This window comes from Phalacrocorax aristotelis, chromosome 2, assembly GCF_949628215.1.
Source record: "Phalacrocorax aristotelis chromosome 2, bGulAri2.1, whole genome shotgun sequence".
Classification (NCBI taxonomy): domain Eukaryota; kingdom Metazoa; phylum Chordata; class Aves; order Suliformes; family Phalacrocoracidae; genus Phalacrocorax; species Phalacrocorax aristotelis.
The window spans coordinates 79,736,452-79,761,162 of record NC_134277.1 but is presented as its reverse complement, the minus strand read 5'-3'; positions in this window follow the sequence as shown (position 1 = coordinate 79,761,162).

The following is a 24,711-nucleotide window of genomic DNA, read 5'->3' as shown; positions in this document are numbered from 1 at the left end:
TACTTTGAAATAAATGCTCATTTACAGAGAAGGTAACCTTAAATAAATTCTAAAAAAATCAAACTATTCTAGTAAGTGTTTGTCAAATTTAATCTATTATGCCTATATAAATTGATTCAGATGAAACGACCACCAAACTTTTCTGGACATAAGTATAAAAAACTGTCAGAAAGTGTGTTAAAATGATGTCAAAAGAACAGTTTAATTTGGAACTGTATTTACAGAAATGTACATAAATCACTTTCTTAACACTTTTACATCTTTCAGTTTGTTCCTTTTATCTTCTTCTATCATCTCCAGATTTATATGGGTTTCTTTGATACAGAATGACCTGATACATGCAACACATGAAAAAGTACACTAATATATGTGAAGGTCAAGCATTATACGCCAAAGTAAACTCTGTTTCTTTATTACATTAAAATGATAATAGAAAACTGTTTATTTTGGATGCCTGTTAAATTTTAGCACACCAATCAGATCTTATGTGATCTGATCCAGACTGAAACGCTGATGTAGAATTCCTCCAGTAGTTTAGAAAATAGGTGGTCAATATAATGTTGACACCCAGGAAGGGAGCCCACAAAGAGACTCAGTGTGTCCAACTAGAGGAGCTGGTGACTGCTTTCTGGTCCCCTGTACAGCATCAGAGCCCAGATTAGTTCTAGTGTCTGTGTCCTTTAACTACATTTTGCACTATTCTATTTCTGGCCACTTTGTGGTCCTATGCTCCCTGCCATGGAAGTCCCAAAAATAAGAGAGAGGTGCAAATGTATAGTGGAGATTAAATAGTTGCTCACCATTACCTATTAGCTTGGAGGGGGAGGGTGGGGGAAAGGTGTAAAGGGCATCCGTGTGAAAACATTTCAATAGACCTATTAAAATTCATTCTCTCATTTTCTGAACTGCCATTTTACAAGCGGAATGTGAGCATCAGAGTCATTATCAAAGATCCTGTGGTAATCTTACCCATCTAAATTGTGGAGGAAATCTCTAGGTTAGTTATATTTTTGCTTAGAAAAAGCCCTTTACTTCGAGGTATTTCTCCTGCATATACACGGTTGCATGATGAACAGGAACCCTTTTTACAGTCTCTTCAACTTTGTACACCATCTAGTGCAGTGCTGAGAATTAATTATACCTATACAAAGAGTCATCCATTTTGATTGCAACGCTAAAAAACATAAATACAACAACCTTTAACCAGCTGTTTTCACAAAAGTAAATGACTATTTATTATAGTCTTTATAATTAATGAAGACCAAACTACTTACTATGATGAATACCAATAAATACCAACTAATACACAAAAACTTTTCCCACCATTTACATTTTAATGAGATTTGAAATGTTAATGAATGAAGGGATTCTACTAATTACCTCAGTAAGTGTCTGAAATAAAAGTGAACTTTGTTAGATGAATTAATATTAGTTCCTCATTAGGATGTTCTAATAGCTGAAAATAATTAATGTTTTAACAAATATGCTGAAAATAAATACATATTTGTTTCACAGTTTGAGAAATATTTTTAATGATAAACAATGAGCTCATCAGTAACACATGACTTTTCAGTGTTCCAAATAGAACCCAAATACATCTTTTTAGTATAATAAAGATTTTAAGGTTTTTTTTTTAAAAAAACACCCTTTATATTCATTTGCTTCCCAACTGATTGCTTGACAGACACTGAAATGAGGCTCACTTTAAGCTCTATTATTAATATATTTAATGCAAAGATTAAGATCACTAAAGATAAATATTAGTGAATTATCTTTCTGTGACAGACTTATGGCATCCAGTAAGGAAATTAATGTCCAGTACAGTCACCTGTTTTCATTAGTACAGATTCTGTGAAAAGTGCACTTTCTGAAGCACAACAGTGCAGCTCAGTGTAGAGTAGAGGTAGGGTCATGTATGAGGCCCTGGATTTATTCCATCCATCCCAGCCAACCAAAGAAAAACAGAAGAGGACTCAACTATTTGCACACCAGAACAGCTCCCTGTCAAATTGGCTTGGAAAGGAAAAAACAGAAAGAAAAGGGTTTTTCTTTTTATTCTTCCCTTACTGCTTCCCAAGGATTTTTTTTTAATAGCAACAGTAGTTCCCTATTTGAAAAGTGTATTGAAAAGAGCATTGACAGAAAATTTAAAAAGATGGTGGGCTAGATTTCGAAGACTGCACAAAATGCTGGATTAAATTTTAGGGGACAGATGCCACAGACCTCACTTGTTCATGTCTCGGTAAGGACCTCGCAAAAACTACCCATGTTCCAGGAGGACTGTTTCCTAAGGAAAGTTTAAAACCTAAAGGTCACATTATGAATACATAAAAATGCTAATTCACACATACATTCAGGAAAGAATGCACACAATTTACTGCAATGCCAAAATAAAATTTATAACCATTGTTTTAACCATTTATCTTGGCATAACGGTATATTTATAGCCAAGCTGTTTAAAATATAAATTGCCTCCCTTCTCCCCCAAATGAATAAATAAATTAAACATTCAACCTTATATTGCAACAATAGTTTGTTACAACATCCTGTATACATACTTCCCATAACTTCTTACTTAACAAGGTTGCTGATCCTGAAAATACAGAAACACATGTAGCTCCAAGGAATATATTGATAGCCATATTTGTCATGTTCAGCCTCTGATCCACAGAAGTGAATCCAGTGGGCTGGCAAGGCTTAACACGCTCTGGAGCACTCAATCCCAGTGGCAGTTAACAAATAGTTCCTTCTAAAACAGTTGTATAGAAAGGTCAAAGTATACGTTTTTGCTTGTTACATTAACCTCATAACTTAGTTTGCTTCTGGGTAAGGGAACAAGGAATATTTATTATCGTACCTGGCTATTTTTCACACTTCAGCCTGATTAGATAGCTATGTATAACCGTATGCATCCTGCACTCCAGTCTGGAGTCATATGGGGCACTTTCAAATTCTGCCACTATGCCCCAAAAACAGGTACATAAATCACAAATCTGGCACTAAAAGGTGCTTTCTCTAATGGGTAGTGTCTCCAGTTAAGTTTATAAAATTAGTCATACTATGTTTGCTGGAAGTAAGTTTCTGTTTAAATTCAGCAAGACAGCACTGAAATTCTAGCAATAGTTTCAAAAGGATGCACAAGGTGTTTTTACTAATCAGAGAAGTATTTGAAGGGCACTTTATTTCTTTTTAATCTCTCACTAATTTCCTCTGTTCCCGCTCTGTGGTTAAAAGAGAGTGTTCCCGAAATGCCATGTGTGCTCTCATCTAAACTACTCTGGACTGGCTGCAATGTGTTGTAAAAGGATTGCCTATGTTCATGGGTATCGGAAATTTTCAACAAGTTTCTCCTGAAAGTGAGGCTTTTAACAGCCAGAGGATATCAGGGAGTTGAGACACTGGACAAGCAGATGTGGTCATGTGGGGTTATCAAGATTGCTGGGTAAATTTCATGTGGTAGACATTTTCCCTTCGGGGTGCAGTGCTCCATTTCACAGGCTAACTAGCAAGTACGGCAATGGGCCAAGCGCTGTGACTGCTCGCTAATGCTGACCGGTGATGAATGTCCTAAGAAGCTATGAGCAAATCAGCAAGGACCTACTGCAATGAGAGAGCTTACATTTTAACTGCTTATGATTTTGAAACATCAGTATGGAATAGACAATTGGGACTGTATGAGTTTTGGGAATATCAGTAACATATAACATTTTCAAACCTTATTAATCTACTGGGTAATTACATCCTATTCCCATACGGTGGTGCTAAACCTCTAGACTAACTTTTGTATGGGATTCTTTGGAACTTCAAAAGAATAAAAAAGATGTTAATGTTAATTAATCCCTGTTACTACCAAAGCTGTTTGGCCATGTAGGAAACCAACCTTAAAGGTGATACTGGCCTGAGAAACATGCCTCCCTATTCCAGCAACAAGACAAAAGCAAGCATTCAATGGGCAACATATGCCAAAAGGTGCTTAGAGGGTTTAAATTAAATCAAACATAGATATAAGTCAGCATTCACTGTAATGTGGGAGGAAAAAAAATCCATGAACGATAGCAAGAAATGGAGATGCAGAAATTGTGACAAGCATCCAGACTAAATGAAGAATTGTAACAACTACTGAAGAATAATAGCTCACGTTATTATAGCGGGTGAAGATACTTTGCTTTCTCGCTTGACGTTTAAGAAACCTTAATGTGTTACTATTGATATGCAGATGTGGGAATAGTACCTAATATTCTAATTCGGGATTTCCAACTTCTTTTTCTCTGTACCCATAAAGGTTAAAATGCTTGGAAAACAATAAAAGTTATGTACACATTACAGGATCAGTCTTGACAGTTCCCCATGCTTAGCAGGCCTCTTTTGCTACAAATGCAAATACATAATAAAAAGCATTGAAAGCTTACTTACTGATCTAGTAATACAATAGTGCTTTGGATTTGGAAAAATCAACTGAGTCAGCTAAAAGTGACCAGAAGTTACCAGTCTCTAACATACACTGTCACTCCTGTCGTAACGTATACCACTTCCCGCATGACCAGAATAGAAGGACTCCCTTTTCTCTGTCTCTTTTTGGTTATCAGGAAGTGCAGCACTCCTCTTTTTTTCTCTTCCAGCTACCCAGCTCTCTTCCTTTCCACTGAGTAATGAAAAAGGCAAATCAAGCAAGGAAACCAACAGCAGGAAAAGCATGACTATGAAATGCTTTGTTCTCCAAATGTTCTCCATTTTTCTTACCAGTCCCTGGGTTAATATTAGCCTCTGAACAGAACGAGAAATGTCCACAATATAATTCCACTTTTTGGCTCTTTTTTTTTCTTCTGGTGGTGGTAAAGAGAAACCCAGAAAAGATAAGAGCCAGCTCAGGAGCCCTCAACACAAGAAGGACATGGACCTGTTGGAGTGAGTCCAGAGGGCCACAAAAATGATGCAAGGGCTGGAGCGCCTCTCCTATGAGGACAGGCTGAGAGAGTTGGGGCTGTTCAGCCTGGGGAAGAGAAGGCTGTGGGGAGACCTTATTGCGGCCTTCCAGTACTTAAAAGGGGACTATAGGAATGATGGGGGCACTCTCTTTAGCAAGGCCTGTTGCAATAGGACAAGGGCTAATGGTTTTAAACTAAAGAAGGGTAGATTTAGACTGGATATAAGGAAGACATTTTTTACAACGAGGGTGGTGGAACACTGGAACAGGTTGCCCAGAGAGGTAGTGGAGGCCCCATCCCTAGAAACATTGAAGGTCAGGTTGGATGGGGCTCTGAGCAACCTGATCTAGTTGAAGCTGTTCCTGCTCACTGCAGGGGGTTTGGACTAGATGACCTCTACAGGTCCCTTCCAACCTAAACCATTCTATGATTTTATACGAGAACCTCCCTCTACCCCTCCAGAAAATAAAAGAAACCAGTGGTGGGAGTGACTCTTCTGTAGGAAAAGAGAGTTGCCTTCCTCCTCCTTTTGCTAGCCAGGAGGAAAAGGAGACCTTGCCACAGACTTTCACAGGTTTACCCAGAACACAAGAGAAAGAATGATCGTACCAATATTTACTCCTATCCTAATAGTAAGACACTCTAGATGTCGAAAGTCAGGTGGCATGGTCCAGAAATTCATGACATATTCTGCTTTCTGATTTCTGATTTGACTGTTGCCTAAAAGCATTGTATTTTTGAAAGAATCCATCATTCTTTTTTCTTCTCGAGGAGCAAATGTGTCCCATCACCATTTGGTATCAAAACACAATGACAACTGGTAAGCACTCCATTACTCTTTTATTTTTATTGATATGGATAAGTAGTGAAAAATCTTGCTGGAGTTATAAAGTAAGGTGTTACATGAAATGTTGTTCATGTGATTGATACTTTGCCTCGTAGTGATCTCTCTTCAGGTATAACTGAACTATGGAGAAAACAAGCTAAAGGAAATTTAAATCAGTAGAAAGATAAAGTAAAACAAAAGTGACATGTAGCATCTTTCCTGAGGAAAAATGAAGTTTTTGATGTTTGAAAATAATGCAGTACATCTGAAACCAGCTTTTGTATTCCTTAAATAAAAACCAATTAATCAAAGTCTAAGAATGATCTGGAAAGATACTAACATTTTCATCTTCTGAGCCCTTTCAAATAAGTAAAATGTTTTCTTTTAGACCTATCCTACAGATCACATTGCACATTAATAATTTATAATAATCTGTTCCAGAATGGTCTATGAAACATTATTTTATATCTTCAGGAAAACTAGCAGTAAGTGCTTTTGGCTTCCGTTGCCAGTTCACCATTCTTGTTTACAGAACTCAGTCAAACTTTGATTCATAGGATATCTTTCATGCCCTCCACTTCTACTAAAGCAAAAGGAGAGTAGGAGCGGAGGACAACATGTTGAGATTTACTGTGTTTACAAGAAACATTTTTTCTCCACTGATTTGCAGTGACTGATGCCAGTGGGAGTGTAATTCCATTCCTGGTATTTATGTGGTTAGCATGGAAGTTTCTCTGTCAAATATACTTTAGCAGAGTGAGTAGAAAGATTAGAAGAGACAATAAATTATGTCTTGATCACTCTGCCTTTTGACTTGTTTTCAAACCTAAAGCAGTTATTTCCTTTCAGCAAGAACTGTTACTTTAGGAACTAGGAAATCTAATTTTTCTTCTCTTACTCATCTGTTTGTATGAAACCTTGGCATGTCTTCTTTCTATAGTTCCTAATAAAATTTAGCATTTCTTAAAGACAAAAAGGCATACACATGTGTGTATCTGTATGTAATATACACAGACATACACAAACCCCTGACAGTGAGAATGTGGTGACTATAAAGTAATATTGTTTTCACTTACATTGCCCTTTTCATCTTTAAGGCTTGCCAAATTTATCTTTCTATGTGGGTTATGAGACAAACTCAGCTTTATGGGAAGTTTTAAAAATGGGATGTGAATTACTAAGCCAAGCAATTACCAAGTTGTGCTGCTCAGAGCTATGAGGTACTGCATCCTACATATGCTAGATATAGAAAGAAGCTTAAAGTTATACATGTAGAGAGTTCAGAATTAAATCCTAAACAAATATGCCAAATACAAAGAATTTCAAGCACAGTAGCCTTTCACAAAAATGAGGAGCACTACAGAATATACAGCAAACCCTAAATTAACTGTGCTGTGCCCTCCGAAATGCTTCTTCTAATACACTGAATGTTAATATAGTATAAGCTAAATATACTGGCCTCCAGTACAGATACAGTGAATCTTTTATTCTTTGTGGTGCCTAAGCCAAGGCAGTAATTCGTTCACTTCTATATCAGTGAAACTCTCTATATTTCATTTCACAAGGAGTCTAAAGAGTCACTTGTGAAACAAAAACATCTTCAGGTGCCTGTTGAGAAAAAAAAAAATTCTTCTCACATAGCCAACACAGTAGAGGAAGAGGTGGCAAAGGTAGGAGTTAATTCCTGTGATAAATATGGAAAACCTACCAGTGCTTCATCTGGAACTGTGATTTCACATGTATCTAAAATTTAAGCAATATAAATTCTCTACAAAGAGAAAGCATATCTCAGAAGAATTGCTTCACACAGGATCTTCCACTATTTTAATTTCAAGTAGAGATATAAATTCTCTATAGGAAATATATATCCAAAATCACTTCATTTTATTTATTTTGCAAAATGGGGGAATTATTCTCCTATTTACCCACTGCTACTGTTCTTCAGATGTCTGAGAATACTTGCTGTCAGCCAGCCAGTACTCTGGATGCTGTAATATATCAGGATTCATTCTTTTGTTTATTGGTCTTTTGGATACTACTTTAGAGACTTAAATTAATTACTGGAATTGTGTTTAGCTGGTGGCTATGTAATCTGAATGCTTCAATAGTATCTGTGATGCCTTCTCCAGATGCAACAGGTTATTAATTAGCTTTGTCATTTTGCTTCTGTGCAGTATGAGGGCCTATCTTAGCTGTTCGTATGATGCCAGATAGATTATCATTATTTTAAGATTTGACTTGGAAATTCTATACCTCCAGAATTGTTCCAAAGCGATGTTATTTCTATTTAATATACATGTAAAAACCAGTAAAACTATTTTACCCTTTGTTTGCACAGTGTATTTTCTGTAACATATTTCCAAAGTATGGCATTCATCAAATACAGCAATAGGAGCTGTCACAACAACAATAATTTTAAAAGAATGTTTGAGTAAAAGGTGGACTATGTAATTAAAAATACTTTTGACATCTTCCTCAACAAATAACAAACAAGTTGGCATTACACTCAACTTTCATATACTTGAAAAAAATCAGCAACACCATAATGGAGATCTTAATTTCAAGCTGTTTTGCTTGCAGGCTATAACTTGGAAGACAATGAACTAATCACTACTTGTATGGTGGTAAGATGGTGCTGTCAATAAAATACAACATAAAGGACTTCAAACTTCTTTCAGATGTGACCTGATGAAGCAAAAGGCAAATCTCGGAAAGTGTGATACTCCTGTGTGCCCACAGAGCTTGCTTACTAAAAAGGGTTTGCCTCTTGTGGCTACATCATGATGAAGACATGCTCACTAGATGACTCAGCATTGCATTCTGTCTTGTCTGCATGATAAATGGGTAGGCTGCAGCAATACTGTCTAAAACTCAAAAGATAAGAAAAACCCCGCTCTGGATAAAAATTTGGGACAAAGTAGACTCAAAGGCTTCTTTGGCATGTCAAGATGGTTCCTGTCCACTGATCCAAGAGGTCTGATCATCTTCAGCATGCATGCAGGTGTCATATGTCTGTGGCTTTGGCAGATGGGAATCACTCAGGACATGGTCCAACCTGTCACAACAGCAGTATCTGTATTTATTAAGCAAACATACAGAAATTCCCCTATGACAGATTTACTCTGCAATATTGCACACTAGTGGTATGTTCCTGCATCTCTTTTCAATACATACAGTTACAAAAAATCATCCCACTGGGCTTGTCTCCCAACAGCAGGACCTACAGAAAAAAGTCTAGTCCAAATTAAAATGTCAAGATTAAGCTATTTGTAGGTAGCAGCCTGTAACCCTGATTCTGTGTTCATTTATAATTCATACTTTCCAAAGGCCAAGGCAGCTATGCCATCCTGAAAACTCACTTGCAGCACTCCTCTAGCCAAACTCATGCTCATTTGAAGAACTTCTTGAAGGACACAGAGATTTCAAATCAAAGAGAGTTTACAGAACAGTGTAATAACGATACTAGGCTTTTCAATGCAGTATTGGCCCAACCCTCAGAAGCAATGTGCTTCCACACATGCTGCTGAAGTCCACAGGAGCCAAGAGCATGCACCATCTGGCCTCAAGCACCACAAAACAATGGGCTGACAATCATTTCAGACTAGGAGCAGAAGTGGGTTTCACAAGCTACCAACTTCTAACTGCCCTAACATTTCCATAATTATAGTTAGTTTCCAAGTGACAAGGTGAAGAAGGATGGGAAAAGAGCAGTACAATTTTGATTAGGAGGTAAAGACATTAGTAGGTTTGCTTTTCTTAACCCAGCAACACTTGCATTCTGAACAGGAATATTCCAGTTGATCTGCTTAATATTTATTCACAGTTTTGCAGCTAAAGGCTGTTAAAGCTTTTCTATCATCTGTTTACTGGTAGTTTTGAGAACCAAGAAGCTAATGGATTCTAATGTAAAGGGAATAATACTTTTTATTCAGATGTCCTCAGAAAGTTGTCAATGTACACTTTTAAGTTTCAATTAATAGCTCCCAAAGCACTGACAACCCCCCAACACATAGTCATGATTGCTAACTGTGAAAAAGAAGTTACATTTTTGTTTTATTTTGAAGAACTAGAAGGCTTTCGAGATTATTCTACCCTTCCTGCTGAAACTTGCTAAAGTATAATGAATACTGTTTTAAATTCTTCAGTTTAAAAATAGTACATAAATGGTATGTGTTTGAAATTATTTATATGGAGTTGTTCAGCTTTAGAGAAAAAAACATTTTAATGTTGACATTTATAATAAAAATTAAACTCTATATTGGAAATTATATTAAAGGAAGCAAAAAACCCTCACCTGCAATATTCTAGATAGCATGTGCATTTCTAACTTTACCTAGAATTATAGATGCTCACAAACAGTAGAATTTGTTTATACTTCTCATGATATACAAATAAGGTGCTTAATGATCCATTTTGTACTGCTAACGCATCAACCATGGTAGCGTATATTCAGTTAAGTGCTCATGTCCTACACTTTGTGGATTCTTACTGTCAGCTTTACAATCAGCTTCACTGTTCCACACTACTTTTCCTGGTACATATTACAAAGGCACACCTATAAATATGTTTAGGTGGAACTGATGGCTCAAACTAGAGCCAAAATACTCCTACAATATAGTGCTGCATTGTAAATTATAAGTATTAGAAAATAAATAATGTAGTTGGCTTGCCACAGGACTTCCCTTTAAAGAATATCTTCCAGGACACTATGATTTGTTCATTTGAAGGACTTCTACTTCTTTCACTGGGGAGAGGATCATGAGTTATTTTATGGTTACTTATTATATATCCTACACATGGTTTCACTTTCTTTAGTCTTAGTTATAATCCAACTGGTGCCAATTTAAATAAACTCCTTCTCCAATGTAATTTAAATATGTAAATGCAGACAGAAAAAATGCAATAAAAATAATTATATGCAGCTGTATATCTGTACTTCAGAAAACCCACGCACCTTAAAATTTCTTAGGCAGTCTGTACATTCAAAGAATAAATACAAATGTCAACAGGACACAGAAATCAGTGTTAAGGAGCTTTTGAAGGTAAAACAATGAAGCTATAAAGGATTTATACCTCAGGACCATTAGGAAGAAAGAAGCTCTGAAACTAATGTCTGTCTTTATCACCTGAAAATATGTATAGCATCCAAACTGCTGAATTTCAAAAGGGTTGTACAGTTTTTGAAACAGTCATCTGTAGGTCTCACATGAAAAAAAAATGAGTTCCCTTGAATTTTGACAAAGAATTAAAAAAAACATTTCCAGGTCAGACTTGACTATTTTGTTCTGTTTTATACTTTTCCTTAGTTAGGATGATATTTCAAGCTCCAGCCCTACTATTTGGTCTACAGCTTGGCCATCAACAAGGAATAAAAAACGGTAGCAGTGCCACTAAATAGAGTTTACAATTCTAGGTCCAATTATAGGACCATCTCCTTAAATCGAGCAACCTGGTTTGTACTTCTACAGGCAGCCGTTCTGGAAGGTTCAACTTTTTTTTTTTTTTTTTTGAAACTGCAGAAGTCTTAATACTTGACATTATTTTCTGCAAGGAAACAAAATGTGCATACAAAATCACACCTAGGTGGTAGTATGTATCCCTCAAACGCTGACAACTCAAGAGACACCAAAATTATGGTACTAAATTTTTAAGAATCTTGATATTTATCTCCTCTAAAAGTAACTGTGTGTCGAATAGGTTAGAAAAATTATATCCAATGATAAGAGCCTGAGTCAAGTAGAAAGATTCATATTTTAAAAGAAATGCCAAACAACATTTAGAAATAATTCAAGAAATAAAATAACTGTTTTCAATTTATAAGGTATATAAATGAGATATAATGTCAATTTGTAAAGTTCAGTCTGTAGTCAGTACTCCATTTCATTCTCTGGTTTTGAAATAAATCACTTTAAAATAGCCCCAACATTTAAAGTTTCATCAACCCTTTACTGAAAGACCAGCTCAATTAAACAACCAGTATTTGCTGTTATTATCAAATCCCTGTAACTGTGAGCCACATTTAGCAAGTTTGCATAATCAATACCTTGCCTCTGAGCAGACAGACTTATAAAAGCTTTGCCCTGTACCAAAAGGTCTGAAACATAAAGATAAATCCCTGTGAAAGCGGACACACAAGTGAAAATATTTACCACTCAATAAATTGGATCATACTACTTTCTGTTGATGAAGCAGGTTACATGCCGTATGTAGCCTAAGTGAAGTTGTTCTCAGATCTAAAATGTTTTTCAGGAATGTCAAATGAAAAAACTATTCTATGCCTCTGTCAATATTAACAGTCCAGCAAAACTAAACATTTAATGTTAAATAATATGCTTTTCAATTTCCTTTTCCTATTATCTATTTCCAAGTGTTATTCTAAATGCACTAATTTACAGTTCTATGGAATAAAATTTCACATATTTTTTGAAATTTAGGATCTAGCTCATTTGGTTCATATTGACTGTCAACCTTTTAAGTATTTAATTATTTTCACTTTATGAGGCGAGAGGTTTTTTTAGCCATCATGACTCTGAAATGATTTATTTCTACATGCGGTGGTTAGCATGAAACAGACAGTACAATTCAGAGATTTATTAAGTAGAATAAATCTTTCAAATTTCTTTGAAACAGTTGCCCAATTTTGAATTATTGATACTGCCAGAAGTATGAGTGACTTTATCTTTAAGACAGAGTGGGGCAGAAGCCTGATAATCTGGTTTGGGGTGCCAGGCATGGCTAATTGGAGCTTTCACATCCCTTGAAACTAGGGAGCCTCCTCTGCCGTAAAAGAATAAATGTAAATGTTAAAGATGCATGAAGATTGTCTGACAAGGAAAAGGAACAGAAAGCTTTCTAAAATGTACCTCCTCTGGAGCCTGTTTACTTGTCAACAGTTCCAAGCATTTACATTAGGTTTGGGCAAGGATTTTATTTGTCAGATTGTTTTCTAATGGAATGGTTTTCAGTACCTGAAAACTGAACTATTTTGCAAGAACTTATTTCTCTTCCATTAAGTTCACATTTAGAAATGTTTCTCAAAGCCAAAATAAAATTTCAGGACAAAAACACACAGCCAATTCCTACAAAAACCAATACCATAGCAGTTATTTGCAGTATGAGTGATACAGATTTAAATTCATTGAAAGGTAAAGTACTGACAGTCATCTACAACCATGACTAACTATAATATATCTAGCCCTTTAAAAGTCTTATTCTGAAATATAACATCCTTCAAAATGTTTTGATACAGACTCCTTGATTTTAGACAGTTAACAGTTTGAAAGAATCAAGTACAAACCCTTTTCTTTCCTAAGAAACTGCTTTCTCTATTATTTTATTGTAATTCTTTTATACTGAAGACATTATAGGTATAAGATCAGATGCCTCATTAACAACCAAATTATGACACCAATCATTGGCTTATAAAATCAGTTTATTTATATGACTTAATTTAAAAAATACTTTTTTCAGTGAGACAAAGGAATTTTTTTTGTCTTCTAAGAGTCATGATGCAAACACAGTTCTTTCTTTTTAAAGAAGTAGCAAATTCTGTCTGATGCATAGTTTTTCTCAGGAAAAGAGGTAATGGAAAGAAAAGCAGAAGATAAGAGAATGGAAGACTTTCTACGAGATTTTATTTCACAGTGGAAGAGTCTTAAAGTTGATATTTAATCTCTCATAGAGGAAAGCTCAAGAAATACACAAGACAAATGTCTGTCCTAGGCAGTCACACAGTCGTCTTCCTACCTGTCTTACCCCCCATCAGAGTATCCTGTCCTGTTTGTTTCTAATTCTGATTTTACAGATGAGGAAGAGAGATACCAGACAAAATAAGGTTCATATGAAGAAAGGAGCTAATGAACCTCAGCAGGTAGGCTTGTAGCTCCTCTAACTTACACGCTTGCTTGCCATATGTATGATCCACAAACCTAAATCTTTCTTCCATTCAGAACATATAGCGACTACTTCAGATTACAGTTCAGCACAACCAGTATTATTGAGTGAGGTCCCATTTAAACTACACAGTAACAAAACTAGGACAAGGCTGTCACTTTGCATACTACTGCTCTGCAGTTGGAATACCTTACTCTGTGAAACTGTCCACACAGGACTTTGTGCTATGTAGCTGTACGCTTCTACGGGAGAACTTATCTTGGGCCGCATATCTCCGGGACACAGGGCTCTACCCACCCTGGGGACAGTGATGCATAGACATCAATATGATGGATACAAAATGTCCGTTTATTTAGCTGCGTCACACGCTTATATAGCTCTTGCGCTTCCTGTTCCTGCCACTCCTATGGGGAGGAGTCTATCTTTCCGTCACATCCCGTGATCTTCTGGTTGCCGATCCCTGTCTATTCCCCTACATCTCCCCCTCCCCATGCTACTAAAAGTTCTACAAAGTTACTTGCGTAAGCGGATACATATTGCGGTCAGGTCTATATTCATGTAACTCTTGCAGGCGCTCTTTGATTTGTCTTATAACACAGCATAACAATGGCAGCCCACAAGTAACCATGGTTACTACACACAACAGTGCTATGAACTTTTCTGTGAGGGGGTCATCTGAACTGTGTTTTAAAGATCATGAGGGCATACTTTCATCTCAAGATCCAAAGAATAGAATAAAATACAAAAGAATGGACTATTTCAGTTAGAAGTGACTTGCAACGATCACCTACTCCAACTGCCTGACCAGTTCAGGTCTAACCAAAATTTAAAGCATGTTATTAAGAGCATTGTCCAAATGCCTCTTAAACACTGACAAGCACAGAGCATCAACCACCTCTCTAGGAAGCCTGTGCCAGTGTTTGACCATCCTCTCGGTAAAGAAATGCTTCCTAATGCCCAGTCTGAACCTCCCCTGGCACAGCTTTGAACCATTCCCACACACCCTATCACTGGGTACCAGGGAAAAGAGATCAGCACCTCACTCTCCACCTCCCCTCCTCAGGGAGCTGTAGAGAGCAATGAGGTCACCCCTCAGCCTCCTTTTCTCCAAACTAGACAAGCTTGGAGTCCTTAGACACTCTTCAGAGGAGATTCCTTCCAGCCCCTTCAACAGCTTTGTTGCCCTCCTCTGGATGCATTCCAGGACCTTCACATCCTTCTTAAATTGTGAAGCCCAGAACTGCACACAGTACTCAAGGTGAGAATGCATGAATGCTGAATATAGCAGGATAATCACCTCTTTTGACCAGCTGGTTATAGTGTGTTTGATGCACCCCAGGATGCGGTTTGCCCTCTTGGCTGCCAGAGCACGCTGCTGACTTGTATTGAGCCTGCTGTTGACCAGCACCCTCATATTTTTTTCTGCAGGGTTTCTCTCCACCCACTGTTCTCCCAATTTATACTTGTGCCCAGTGTTACTCCATCCTAGGTGCAGAATCTGGCGTTTTGACTTGTTAAATTTCAGCCCACTAATCATAGCCCTAGGTCCTTCAGTATTATCAAAGACTGAGGCAAAAAAACGCATTGAATGTTTTCACTTTTTCTTCATCCCTATTAGTCAGATGACCACCTTCAACAAGTATCAGTCCAATGTTTTCTTTAGAACTCCTCTTGCTATTAACATACTTTAAAAAAGCTCTTGTTATCTGAAACAACACTGGCTAGTTTCAACTCTAATTGAGCTTTGGCCTTTCGTATCTTCTCCCCGCACATGGTTCCCTGGGAACCACAGGCCCAAAGGCTTCCTTTCACATGACAGATTGATGGATAGAAATCCATAACCACAAATTAGGGAAGATTGGAACAGAGCCTGAGTTATTTGGGAAAGAATTTAAAGCCATGTCGCTTATCCCTGGGAAGTATGCCTGATACTAAGCATAACTATTCTTTTCTAGGGGCTGGTCACTTGTCCTTTTGCTTAATTTGTTCTACAGAGCAGAGCTCTCACATGAGAGGGGTAAGCTACGAGTTTCTTTTCAACATATTCCAATCACTGTTCAAGTGTTCTTCTTATTGACATGGTACATCTTTTAGTATAGTGCCTTTTATAGTTTATACGTAAACAATTCTTCAGTATCTTTCCTCCCAACTGGCAAATGCCTGATTATTCAGGCACTTGTATATAATGCTGTATTTGTATTGTAATACATAATACTGTATTTGTATTTTGAAATTAAATTAAATAACTAAATGCTTTTATGATTTGTTTTGATATTCATCAGTCCCTCAAACAGGCTGGCATTTTGTGTCAACAGGGTAATACTAGCCTTATGAGAAATTTATTTCTTTAATTATTTGGAGAACAGGAAAGTGCAAGATATAGAAAAAAATCTGATACTGAAAATCACTTACTACTAGACAGGAACCTCTTAGGATCAAGCAGATTCCAATATAAGCATTTTAAAAAGATTTGGTTTACATGCAGGAGTTACTTTTTTTTTTTCCCATTTCTTATAAGAAGAGAAGTACATCATGCAAACAACAAGCCACATGCTGAATTTCCAGAGAAAGAATAATACAGTTAGGTTCCTTTGTTCTTGGATACATAACCGGCAGTGCAGAAGTAAGAGGAAAGTGAGGTAGCTGAAGAAGATTAGGCAGGGTTTGGTTCTTCTCTTTTCTTAAATCAATACCTTATATTTTTTTTATTAGCACATGGAAACATGATCCCTTTCCAATGACATAAAAACTGCACAAACAGCTTTTTTCCATGATGTAATGAATCCCTTGTTGATATAAAATGATCAAAGGACTAAGATGAAAGCTTTAAGCCCTGTGATAAAACATTGATAATTGTACTGTAATATTAAATACTGTGACCCAAATAAAGAAGTTTTCTCTTCTGAATTCAACCTTAAAGCTTTATAAAAGCTGTACATAATCTTTTGTAAGTCTTACTGTATCAACAGTTCTATAACTACCAATTACTTGCATAAATTTTGTATTATAACTGCCAATAGAACTTGCAATTCAGGCTGCAATGAAGTATTCCATTTAGATTAAATAGTAAATACAATTAGGGAAATCAATGGTAATTGTTTTAAGCTATCCATAAATGCTTAAGAACCTTGAATTAGTGTTGTCCAAGGCTTTTTTGACATTTTTGGTCTGATTCTAATTTGTGTAATGTGTCAGTACAATTAGGAAATTCATTAAAATGCCTATAACACAAACTTATGGACAAACTTCAATAAATGTCTATTATACAATTTCTTGTTAATACTGCAAGCTCTTATTTGTTTGCTTAATTAGCTGATTTAATTCATGTAAATGCCACATTCTTTAAACTAAATATTTAATATTAATTTGTATGCTTTTATGTCATTCAGCAGTGTATGTTGGATCAGTTCAATCACAGAACCATGACACCACAAGAGAAAAAGTCTGATTTTTTTGGTAGTTCACTTTTTTCCTACAGTACCAAAATTTATTTTATGCTAAACAGAACTAATCAATCATTTTAATTAACAACCACAGGTGGGCTGAGGTCTCCCACTGAACTGAACAGTGGCTGCTAAGTTTGGTGTCATCTGTCTCAGGGCAGATCCAGCTTATCGAGTTTGGTTGTTGAGAAAGACTGCTGGATATGAAAATAGCTCCTTTTCTTTCTACACCTGAAGCAGGTCTTTATGAAATGTGGCATTTTGTTTTGTGAACAGATATAAAACTGTTTAATGTTTGTTTTTAAACTCTGTTTTTGTCACTGTGGATACCTTTATATTTAGACTTCATTTTCAAAGCTGTGTGTAGGAGTTGAGAAATTATACATCTGAATCCCATTATTTTCTAACAGGATTTGAATGCATATGTTTGCCCTAAGATTTAATTATACTTCTTTGCAAATGTAGATCAATTAGACAACTTGAAAACCTGCTCTTTGGGGAAACTGTCGGTTTCTCTTTTTCTTAGAGTGTCATAATTATACTAGAAAATTTGCTCTACCACTTTTTCCTTGACTTTCATTTGCATAGTAAAAAAAGATACATATGTATTTATAAACTCTCAATTTTTAAATTAATAAGTACAGAATTATAGAACTGAGCTGGAAGTCATCTTAGGAAGTCATTTGTCCATCTCTCTCTTCAATATGGAAAGAAGTATAATTAGGCAAAAGATGTTTCTTTCCAGTTCTGAAAGACTTTCTACAGTGCAGACTTCACAGACTCTGAAACTGGCCTATTTTAATATATGATTATGTTTATTATTTCAACAAGAAAATTAAACTGTTATTTAAACCTATTAGTTACCTATTGTCCTAACACCACTAACATAGTGAACTGACAACTGCTTTCCTCTTTCAAGTAGTATTTTACATATTTGAGCACTCTTAAATCTTCAGTCCTCTTACAAAGAACCAATCCCAAATTGTAGTTTTCCCTCACTAGAAAAATCATCCAGATCTCTGATTATACTTATTTTTCTCCTCTGAACTATTGGCAGTATTGGTGTATAGCTTTCTTGATGGGTCCAAATGCTCCCCAAACAGGTTACTATACTCCAGCTAAGGTTTCATGTATGATGAATAAAGCAGAAGAATTATATAGCATTTCTTGTGAGCTGTACATCATTTACATATCCCAGCATGATGAACAATGTTCTCCTTTACAGCAGCATGACACCACTGATTGATGTATGGCTTATGATCTGCTGAGGATTATCCTCAGATCCTTTGATATTGAATTGCTATCTAATCAACTCACGTAGAACTGCTACCTCTGTATTCATGCACCTGATATTACAACCCAAAAGTAGAAGCCTGTAGTCACCTATATTGAATTGAATCATACATTTTAAAATCTTTTTTCCCTTGTTGTTAAAATTACTTTAAATTATAATACAGATTTCCAATATGCTTGCAGTTTATACCAGGACAGCATAATAAGCATACTTTCTATTCTACCACCCAGGATATCAACAAAATATAAACCAGAATTCAAGTAGGAGCCACTGAAGAGCTTTACTCAAAAGTAAAGCTCCTGCCATTGATAATCTTTCTCTCAATACCATCTTGTGATCAGTTTTGCTATAATACTATGGTGGTCACATCTACACCATATCTGTGAAGCTTAATTATGAAAATATGTGAAACTGTGTCAGAAGTATGACTAAGGTCACAACAGATAGTATCTTTTGATTCTTTACTATACATAAAATAAATCCAATGAGCTGCTACTTCCCTAGCTTTTAAATTCTTACAAATCATTTGATTGTTTGTAACAACGTTTTAGGGAAGAAAGGGTGGAACAGAGCAGAAAACTGAAGTAATTTAGCAACGATTTCCCAACTTGTCTTCCCATTCCTCTGAAAAACATTATTATATTTTTCATTTTCCAGTCTTCTAACACCTCATTCATTTTTCATGCACCCTCAGAGATAATGGCCAACAATTCTGACATTCTTAATTTGTTCTTAAAGCAGTTTAAAGTAAGTATCATCAGGGCCAAATGATTTGAGCAGATTCATTCTTTTCCAAGTATGCTTCAGTTTATTTTTTTTCTCTCTTTGGTAGTAAGAACTTGTCATTGACATCAGCTATGCCTGTAGTTGAGCATTTCAAGGAATGTTGATAGAAAGACAAGGCTGTTCCCCTGTTGATAGACATCCATGATTGATTACCATCCATGGCTTTCTTTTTCCTTAAATGTACTTGTAGCATGATTTCTCAACACTCTTGCACGTCACTTCCTAACTGTATTTTCTTGAGCTACAGCTGTACTGGTGTTGTTCCTACCTATGTGAGCTATTTTTCTTATATTTCCTATCTGACCTGGTTTCCATAGTCTCTATGATCCCTTTTATGGTTTAGGTGATTCGATCTCTTAATATACTTCCCATTCTTCCTCTGTAATTGAATAGTTTGCACTTATGCCCTTAATATTGTCTCTTTAGGAATCTGCTGACTCTCCTTAACTAATTTTTCACTAAATTTGTTTCTAAGTGTCCTGAGTTTAAGTCCATCTTTTTGAAGTCTATTATTTTTATTCCGCTTTTCCTCTTCCTAAGATTTGTGAACTCTATCACTCCCTTCCTACTAGTTAACATCAAATCTAAAAAAGCTTCACCCTTGACTTTTATTTTCCTTTTTTCTCTGTTAAAAAATTGCCATTCATACATTCCACGAGCTAATGACTGAACAAAATGATTACTTACACACAAACACAGGTTCTATAAGAAACTGTTAGGCTAAGCACAGTAATGTTTGAGGCTATTGGATGTTTTCTTTTCAGTGATTTAAAAAGCTACAGCTTGAAAAAGAATTCCTACTTAATAATTTTTCTATAGATAGATATATATCATATATATGTATGATACATATAGATATATATTTTTCCTGATTTTGAACTATCCATGGCAAGCGTATATGAAATTACTAAGCCCTAGATGTCATCCAGAATTGTTGAGAAATTACCAACCACTTCTTAGTCTGTGAGTGGTCTGAAAGGAACTCTTTGTAAATGCTATGCAAGCCCATAGTCCAGATGCCTACAAATATAAATAGCAGCAAAGCCTTTTTTCATCACAATTCCTATGGGCATTGTGCAAGTATCAGTAACACGTGTAAAGTAACCATATAATGCTCTCAGACCAGAATGGTAACATTTTATTAACATTCTGCTTTAGTGTAAATTATTGCATATTTTGAAGAACAGTGGTGATTTAGAGCTCAAGCCTTTAACATTTGGAGGTTGTCCTGAAGTAATTTAGTCATAAACATACTGTCTAAGTCAAATTGTAAATTTCACTAACTGACAAGAACATTCCTAGGATAGTGTTCTATCCATTGGTATCTAAACATGTCTACCCATGATGTCAATGGTGCTTGCCATACTAGGATTTCTAAACATAGGCAGAAGGCTCCTGACTCCACTCCTCTGAAATCTCAAACGGTTATGGTTGTGATCTCATTCCATTTAATGACCTTACACTAAGTCAGGCAGTAAAAATCAAGAGGCTTGTAAAAACCAGTCCAGCTGAAAATTAAAAAAAAAACATGATAAGTGCATTCTCTGAAATCAAATGCAAGTTTTATTTCAGTGATAAGCACGTGAGAAAAAATGATAAGCCAGCTGAAATCTTTTAGATGGGGGAGGGGTGGCAGTCCAATGACTTCCAGGTGCCTCTACCAACCTGAATTATTTTGTCATTGCTCTTGAAAAACAGACTGTGCATGTAATTTGCTTTACATTCTCTGCATTACCCAAGTTTGCAAAATTGAAATGAAATTATGCAGGTTTTGTGAAATACAAATAAAATAATTTATTTCTTACCAAATTTCCCCCCAAGCATTCTAGGATGGCTTTGTTTCCTTTTATGACTGCTATTTACTGTGTTTGCCAAGAATGTGGGAGACTGGTTTGCATCTGAGAAGGTCTGAACACGCATACATCCCCTGTAGGGCAGCTCCACAACCATCAGACCATGGTGTACTCTAGTATATGTTTTTGTGAAGATGGGGCAGATATCCTTTGGATTTACTTTGGTTTTCATAATCTTCTACTAAATTTGGTTATCCTACCTTTATGTGAATAGCACAGCCATCATTCTGGAGTGTCTTTAAATGTTTTATACAAAAATATTTCCTGCCCATCAGGGCAAGTTGAGAAGGACTCGAAAACTCTTCTTCAAATATCAATTACATGGCTCAATAGAAGCGTGTGATGCAGTTGTTCAGGTACCTCTGGAAGAATGGAACCAGGATCTGTCAACATTAAGGTACAGATGTGGAGCATGAAAGCACCTTGAGCTTTGAACAAATCCTCAAATCCTGCTACTAAGTTTTTTCTGTATGCATAAAGGACTCTTACTCAGTTCTCCATCTCTGAATTCCTTATGCTTAGAGACTGTCTCTGTACCAGCGCTGGTATAGTGATTCAATTAGGTAAACACATTAAATTAAGTGTCCTAAATAGGCTTAGCATGTTCCATTTGGAATTAAAGGATAGTTAATCTGTTAATTAATATTAATTATTAAAACAGACTTGAAGTTTAACAACTGCAGTCAGATTTATTTCACACACTCCTTGGCTTTAGCTGGAATGTGGTTTAGGTTTATGGTTTATTTATTGTCTGACTTAGTTTTAGGTCAATAAATTTGATGGGATGCAGCTTGGACCATGCTGTGAACTAGGAAATGCATTCATGCTCCTGGTGCAGCCATAGTCTTTATATATAGCTTGTGACAAGTCACTGAACATCCACTTCTCTCTGAACCAAGCAGAAACAGGACTTCTTTATACTTCTGTTTCCTCTCCTGCAGCATATACATGAATATACTTTCCAACTTTCATAAAATAATCTAATTTATTTTTTCAGTTTAAAAGATGATGAGTTTTAAGCTAAGTAACACCTATAGATCTAAATTCAACTATTTTATTGTTCACATTAAATCCACCATTTACTGGATATGAATATCCCAGTGATGGAGAGTTGTTGTGTGTCAGGTATGAGAGTCAAGAAATGTAAACTTAATAATTATTGGTTGATTTTCAACATCCAAATATTGAATTATTCAGTTATGCTTTTACCAGTTAATGTACCATAACGTGATAGAACAGACACATTTTGATTCCTTTGATTTTGTGGACTTACAGTGCTTTGAAATACAGCAGTCTTGCCTAGACAGGGTGACAGGTTTATATTGATTCACTCTCTACACATGTACTGTAATAATTTACTTCCTTTTAGATGATTTTTTTTGTGAAACATGTATATGAACACACAATGCAGCTGTCACATTTTCTTATATTCTGTTGCATGTTTCACAAGTTTCTAAACTGTGTCTTGAGGTAGAATACTGACAATGTTTTCTAAGTGATCCCTTCTATTTTGTCAATAAACACAGAATCGTTACTTTTAAAAGTCAAGATCTGCCACTATTAATTATCCAGTAGAATCTGACAAACTGCAGTACCCCATGCAATTTGAAAAGTGGAAGACAACTAGATGTATTAATTATATAAGCTTCTAACCAGCATTCTGATATCTTTGGGCAAATGATATCAACAGTATATATGTTATAAGTTATCTGGAAAGATGGCACAGGATATATTTGTCTATCACTTGAATGGGGGCTCCATCTTCAAATCAAGCTTCAAGACAGGCTATTATTGCTATTGATCTTTAAATGCTACATACAGAAAACTGGCTGTTAACTAATGAAAGGAAAATTCAGGAGTTCAAAAACACCATCTTTAAAGCATGCCAGCAATGTACAAGCATCAAGAAAAAACCATTAAACATTAGCAGCTAAAATTATTAGGGAAGATATTTTAAAGCAATCTTGGTAAATAAGATTCTCATATTTTATTATGTCAGTTGTAGCTAAGCATTCAATTGTTTAGGTTCTTTTGAAAATTGTCCACCAGAAAAAGAAAAATTACAAAAATGTACTGAGATGGAATTTCTAAACATCTCCTTGAACATCCCCTATACCAACATTAAATTTCTCTTATTTTTTTTGTGTTCTAGTGCCTCTATGGTTCCATACTCACCAACAGAGTACATGTGCATAAATGGTGGATAAATCATTCCAATCACTTCTCCCATCTATAATTGGAAGTTATTTGCTAGCTGTTAGGAATATTTCTTCTTTTCAGACAACCTAGGAAGAAGAGCACAGTAAGCAGACATCCTCTTCAACAGGATAATAATTTAAAAAAAAAATCTTAATGAGACTGGTCCCCCAAACCCAAAGATACATACAGTTGCCATGATTAAGATCTTTGATGTCTCTAATAAAATCAAATACTCAACATGAGTAATGAAGTGAACTAACCAGTAAGCAAAGATCAATTACTCAGTTATATTAGAGAGAGTCTTACTATCACCTATAGTGGGATAAGGACATATGTGTAGATGAACGTTAAAAGAGCTAATGTAGTAAATTCAGTTGTATGTATAATTTTATCTCTACATTTGACTGTCCTCTTATTCTAGGTTTTGTTCACAGTGACTACTAGAGTACAACTCCAGTCTACAACTGTGATTCCCTGGTGACATTATGTTGAAAACAGCTTGTCATAAATCATCAGTAATAATGATAATTTTTGTAATTTGTTGTGGTTTAACCCCAGCCAGCAACTAAGCACCACGCAGCCGCTCAGTCACTTCCCCCTGGTGGAATGGGGGAGAGAATTGGAAGGGTAAAAGTGAGAAAACTCGTGGGTTGAGATAAAGACAGTTTAATAGGGAAAGCAAAAGCCACGCGTGCAAGCAAAGCAAAACAAGGAATTCATTCATGACTTCCCATCAGCAGGCAGGTGTTCAGCCATCCCCAGGAAAGCAGGGCAATAAACTGCTACTTGGGAAGACAGATGTCATCACTCCAAACATCCCCTTCTTCCTCCTTCTTCCCCCAGCTTTATATGCTGAGCATGACATCATATGGTATGGAACATCCCTTTGGTCAGTAGGGGTCAGCTGTCCCAGCTGTGTCCCCTCCCAGCTTCCTGTGCACCCCCAGACTACTCATTGTAGGCTGAGAAGCAGAAAAGGCCTTAACTCTGGGTAAGCACTGCTCAGCAGTAACTAAAACACCCCTGTGTTATCAACAGAGTTCTCAGCAAAAATCTAAAACATAGCCCCATACTAGCTACCATGAAGAAAATTAACTCTATCCCAGCCAAAATGAGAATAATTATTATCTCCTCTAGCACAAATTATATTCAGTTTTGCAAAGACTAAAGATATTGGTATAAACTGCATGAGGAACTACTACTTTTTAAAGAAGCTGAACTATGCAAATATTTTTAAAAATTTTAAAAAATTCTATGATGAATCCTTAGAAGACCATTCTGATATAAAATTTTTGCTAAAGCATGAGGAAAGATTTTTGTGTTAGACCAAGTTTTAATAGCATGAATTCCTAAAACATCTATCCAAAACTTCAGGGTTCTCTTCGCTCTCCATTCATCACACATGCTCTGGGAATACAGAAACTGTATTTTCCTCTTTGCATGACATTTGTGTGCTCTGTCTAGCTACATGAAAGTAAAACCACATTCTCCT